We start from the raw sequence: 6,190 nt of genomic DNA, 5'->3' as shown, positions 1-6,190 counted from the left end.
GAGTTCCCACAGAGGGTTTGAAGCAGCCAGGAGTTAAATCAAGGCCCCTGGCTCCCACATCCATGCTTCATCCCTGCTTCACGAAGTTTTAAAAGGCTTGAGTTAATACTAGGAGCGATGTCTCCCAAGGGCTCAGGGAATCAATTCTCTTTGAGGCCATATGAGAGGGCCCTTACGTGCTGGTTGGATTCAGGCTACCGCAGCTCTCTTTTCAACAATGGCTAACATTTATTAACCACATACAACGTGCCAAGCACTATTCCAAGTGCTTTCATTAACCCTCCCAACCACTGAAGTGGGTACTAGGATCAGCCCCATTATACAGGTGAAGAAACTGAGGCACAGAGAGGACTGAGTACAACTGAGGCTTGTACAATGGTACAAGGTAGAGGGGGTAGAGCTAGGATTTGAACCCAGGCAGTGCAACTCCAGAAGACGTGTCTTTAATTCCCTTATATTTGGGTCCCCCACAGGGGCCCAAGCCCAGGTCTGTGTAGGTAACCCACTGCTACCGCCAGGGACAGACCCAGAACATTGCTATAAAGATGCCAGCCCAGGTGAAGCGAAACTCATGGTACAAACTAAGACGTTTCAAAGCTTATGGGTGTACTGACCCCAGTCCACTGTCCCCTCCCCAAATGCCCAGGCCCTTACCACCTCCCCACTCCCTTCCACCACACACTGTGTGCCGTCACCTCTGTCGATGGCTTGCTCTGGGCTCAGCCTTCAGACTCTGGGTCCTGGGAATCTGTGGGGAAGCGATCTCACGGAGCTTCAGGCCCTGGGAGTGTCCCCACGCGGCAGAGAAAATCTCTCAGCAGGGCCCCTTCTGCGACAGTCACAGAATCTAGGGCTGTGAGCTGGGGCAGTGCCCGCAGAAAATGAAAGTGAAAGAAGGTAGGCATGGAAAAAGAAGAGGAACGCCAGCTTCTTTCTACAAAAACGGGACATTCCAGGATACTCAAAGGAGCAGACGCCAAGGGGCTTGGAAAGTCTGTGTATTTCCTATTGGTTGTTTATGCGTCTAACTCCCATCTTGGCCCAAGCGGAAGCCTGGGTTTTACTCATCCTGGCATCACTAAGCTTGGCATGGGGCTGGGCCAAGGGGAAGTACAGTGGGAATGTCCATGAATCAAACACCCACTGAGGGAAGGGGTGGGGCTGGAACTTCCTGCGCCTGTCCTCATATGCCACCCAAAGCAAGGGAAAGGAGGAATCACCAGCTCGGAATGCTGCCAACACTTAGGCTGGAAGCCTTGCGCTGGCCAAATGAGGAAACTGAGGCAGCGAGCTTACCCATGTGTCTGGCAGCTTGGGAGGGAGGGCATCCTCAGTGCAGAGGCCACCGTAAACCAGAAAGGAAAATAGTTCTCTCTGGCCAAGCAGGCCTCCTTCTTGAGCCCACTGCCAAGCAGAGGAGTCAAGAGGGTAGAGGTGGGGAGAGGGGAGAGGAGAGAACAGGACAGGGTAGGAAGAGCTCTGGGCTTGACCCTGGAGTGGTTCTCAGCCCCATCACCACCCCTGCCCAGGTCCTGGGGAAAAGAACTACCACCCACCCCTCCGGAAACAGCCGAGAAATGGGGTCAGCACTCTCTTTCCAACCCAATGCCTGGAGGGCATGTGTGCAGCCAGAAATTAAAGAAGTTGAAGAGTTAAGATGAGATAGGACATTCCCTGCCTGTTTTACTCAGAGGATGCCTAAGGACGGACAGCTGTTCTCTCCTCAGCATCGGGAGAGCCTGGACCACCCTCCCCGCCCCGTCAAAGATCATTAGGCTTAGAGTAGGCATGGCCAAGTCATCTGCAGGCAGGCCTTGAGCAGGAAGGCAAGGCTGAGTGGCACAGGACTGGCAGGGCTAGATTTGCCCACAGATCCCACATCTCTCCCGGGGGAACCCCCGAAAAGATGGGCAGAAGCCAGAGGTGGCCAACCAGCTGTGAAGAGCTACACAATTCTCAGCAGTTCTGGCACAGAGCCTTCACCCTCCACCATTAGCTGCACTGGGAGACCCCACCAAGCCCAGTGATCTCTGACACACCCGCAGACGTGCCAGGCCACAAGTGGACAAGCTACAGGGAAGCAGGGGCCCTTCCCAAACACTCCGAGTCTGGGTCAGCAGATGGACGCTTGAGCCACACATATCCAACTCGTGATGTCAGGGCACCTGGAGAAAGAGGGAGGCCCAAGCCAGAAGGTTTGCTGCTCTATCTCCCCACCGGTAGCTGGGAAGTCCCAACTCTGTCCTGGCCTTCTTCCGGAAACCTCAGAGGTGGGAGAATCCCCAAGGGCCAATCTGGCCAGCACCCTGTCTCTAAGAAGGCATTGTTCTTTCCCATCTTAAACATCCAGGGCAGAGGACCTGGCCTGTTGCTGTCCTCACTAACCAGCACAGGAAGTTCCTCATTATGTTGAACCAAAGTTTTTCCTGCTTCAGTTTACATTGGGAATGGGAGAAAACAGATGTCCATTCATCACCTATCTCATAAAAACTGTCCCTAAAATCCTACCTCTTGCCCCTTTACTCCCTGCTCAGACTTCCCCTCTTCAGACTAAATCAGCCTCTCTCTGTTGCCTTTTCTTCTCTGCTTCAATTACTGCAACTTTGGAGTCATCGTAGCCTTTTCTCGAGGAAGGTGAGGCCTGTGCAAAGAAAAGGGCACTTCCTTGTTGAAACAGAGGGTCAAGTGGAAGGGGTAACCCACGTGGGCACCCCTTATCCCCAAGCCCAGGCCAAGCCCTGACATCGCCCTCCCTCCTGAGACACAGCCAGTCTGGTTTCTCTGGAGCCCTGAGCCGGTTGATTTCCTTAAGTGCTGAAATCTCAGCCCGCTGGGCCACTGCAGACAGAAGAGAGGGAGGCCCTGGAAGCTCAACCGAACTGTCCTGCTCTCAGCTGGGGCCACGCCCCTGCTGGGGCAGTGGACCCATCCCTCTCACTTCCTGCGGCATCCTCCATTCTTGCCCCCTTCACCGGGCTTCTCTCTGGGAGAGCAGTTCTCACCAGCACATACACATACTATATTTTCTGCATCTGACCCCATTTCTCTGCCCCCTTCACAGCAGGACTCCTTAGCTGTTGTCTATACTGCTGTCCTGAAGTTCTCCCCTCCTGTCCCCTCCGATCGTGTCCCCTTTGGCCGCCAGCTACTTCTGTCATGGTCACCAGTGACTTCCAGGTTGCTGGATTCTCAGCCCTCACCTCACTGGCTCCGCCAAAGGCATCTGTCATAATCACTCCCTCTTTCCTCCTTGAAGCACCTGCCTCATTGCCGTCCAGAACACCCCAACTCTCTGCTTTTTCCTCCCATCTCACTGGCCACTCTTTCTGTCTCCTTGGCTAGTTCCTAATGCTAGGAGCCCCAGAACTCTCTGGTGGGACCTCTTTTCTCTGTATCACTCTCCCTAAGTGAGCTTACCTGCTGTTATGGCTTTAAATACCAGCTATATGGTGATGAAGCCCCAAATTTTATTTCCAGCTCCAAGTTCCCCACTAAACTTTTTTTTTTTTTTTTTTTTTTTTTGCGGTACGCGGGCCTCTCACTGTTGTGGCCTCTCCCGTTGCGGAGCACAGGCTCCGGACGCGCAGGCTCAGCGGCCATGGCTCACGGGACCAGCCGCTCCGCGGCACGTGGGATCTTCCCAGACCGGGGCACGAACCCGCGTCCTCTGCATCGGCAGGCGGACTCTCAACCACTGCGCCACCAGGGAAGCCCCCCACTAAACTTTTGCAACTGCCTAATGGACATCTTCATGTGGATGCCCAATAGGCATCGCAAACTTCACAAGCACAAAGACAAACTCCAGATCTTCCCCCTAAACAGGTCCCATCTCAGCCGATGGCAGCTCTAAACTTCAAGATGCGCAGCCCCCAAACCTCCGAGTCACCTTTGACTCCACCTTTCTCTCACATCCCAAATTCTATCACCCCCATCTTCAAAATATATCCCAAATCTGAAAATCTGATATTTTTTCATCACCTCTATGCCATGGGTAACAAGCCCCCACGGTCTCTACCCAGAATGACAGCAGTGGTCCCCTCACTGGTCCCCCCACCCTTCTGCCCTCACCTCCCTGCATTCTCTCTCCCATTCACAGCCAGATGAACCTGCTAACCCCTAGGTAAGAGCAGGTGACGCCTCTTCTCAAAGACCTCCAGTGGCTCTCAGTGTGCTTAGAGTGAAAACCAGAGCCCTTGCAGTGGCCATCGAGACCCCATGCAATGGATCCCCACCTCCCCACCCCTTATGTGTCTGCACTCATTTCCTACTAATCCTTCACTGGCTCCTCACCTACGCTGCTCCAGCCACGCTTGTTCCTAGAACAAGGCAGACCTGCTCCCACCTGTCATGCTTCTGCCCGAGGACCTTTGCATATGCTCTTCCCTCTGTGGGTGCACTGTCCTTTCCCCCAGTTATTCACATAGCTCCCCCCTCGCCTCCTTCAAGGCTTTGCTCGGTGGTCACCATCTCAGAGAGGCCCTCCCTGACTAAGCTATATAAAACCACAATACCCCCAGACCAATACCTCATCCCCTTTGCCTGTTTTATTAGTCTCCATAGCACTTCTTACCACCTGACATACCTTGTATTTACTTATTGGACTGCTGTCCAACTCCTTTCTAGAAAACCAACCCCATGAGGGCAGGGAATTTTGTCTGCTTTTTTCATTGCTATATCCCCAGTGTCTCATGCAGGGCACTGATCAAGATTGTGTGAATGAATAAAAGAATGAATTTACTCTGCATGGTTCCAGGAGGCAGAAGTGGAGCCAAGGGGTGGAATCTGCAAGCCACAGATTTTGACTAAATGAAGCCAGAGCTGCAGGACGCTGAACGGCGCTTCATAAGGAATGAGCTTCCCATCACTGAGCGTATGCAACAGAGGGATCCTGCACTATGTGGGAGGTCAGTAGGCTAGATGGGGTCCCTTCCTGCCTCAGATCTCAGAGTGCCAATTGGCTAAGGGGATCTGAGTAACCAAGAGAGGGGGAGAGTGATTGGGACAGGAGAGCAGAAGCAACCAGAATGTCACTCGGGTCTTCACCAAGGGGTCAGGAGACGGGTGACATGGCAGGCTTCTCCCCTCTATGGAACAAGGACCCTGTGGCCAGGGAACAGCCCATGGGGTGATGGAGCCCACCAAAGGGAGGAGACTAAGAGCTCCAAAAGAGAGAGAGAAGCAAGAGCAAACTCAGGACCAAGGGTCCAGCTGTGGGAGGCCTCCCTGGAGGGGATGGAGGGAGGCTTTTGAGTTTGCTGCAAAGCAAGTAGGACCGGATGGCTGTTCCTCAACATTAGGAGAGAAGGAGAGGATGAACAGCACAAAGGATGTGATGCCGGCAGGCCCTGGTGTGGGGGTCTGGGCAGGGGTGGGATGCAGAATGGGCAGGGGTCTCCACACCCACCACGGGGGAGGAGGAGGAGGTAGGAGACCCCCATGAGAGTCACAAGGCCACAGGCAGGGTTAGAGATCATCCAGGCGCTCTCATTTATACCCACCCATCCACAAGCAAGGTGAAAATGGGGAAACTGAGGGAGAGAGGAGGGGACTGAACAGAGAGTAGCTCCTGCTCAGACCTGAAGCCTGGCCTCCTCATTCCCAGGCCGGCCCGGTGCCTCGAAACTTCAACCTGCATGTTCTGCCCCCACAAACCCCTCGATCCCCAAATCATGGTCTCTCTCCAGACCTCAGAGGCTCCTGGGGCAGAAGTTCTGCCCACTCTCCCAAACCCCCTCATCGTTTGTAGTCACAGCCCACCAGGAGGCTCCCCAACCTCGAAACACCCCCCTTTCCTTCCAGACCCCGGGACTCCCGAAGGGGAAACCGAGGCAGCCCCATCCTAAGGCTGGCGGCCTGGACCGCTCAGAAGTCAGATGTCCCAGTCCCGGGAGCGGGACCCTCGGCACCTGCAGCCCCGGTGCGGGGTTCAGGACCACTCACCCCCGGCCCCCCGATTCCTCCCCGCAGCTCGAGTCTCGACTCCCCGGCTCAGCTCCAGCCTGGGCTGCGCGGGCGCTAGGCCCCGGCCCCGCCCCCGACGTGCCCCGCCCCCACTGCCCACCCTCTGCCTGGCAGCCCCGCCCCTCCCGAGAGAGCCAGCCGGACCGTGGGCGGCGGAGCACGCAGGGCAGAGGCAGGCTGGACGGCCTGTGCCGCGTGACCCGGGCCAAGTATGTCATCCTTCCTGAGC

This window comes from Delphinus delphis, chromosome 20, assembly GCF_949987515.2.
Source record: "Delphinus delphis chromosome 20, mDelDel1.2, whole genome shotgun sequence".
NCBI lineage: Eukaryota > Metazoa > Chordata > Mammalia > Artiodactyla > Delphinidae > Delphinus > Delphinus delphis.
The sequence above is the reverse complement of the archived record's forward strand: the minus strand, read 5'-3'. Positions refer to the sequence as shown.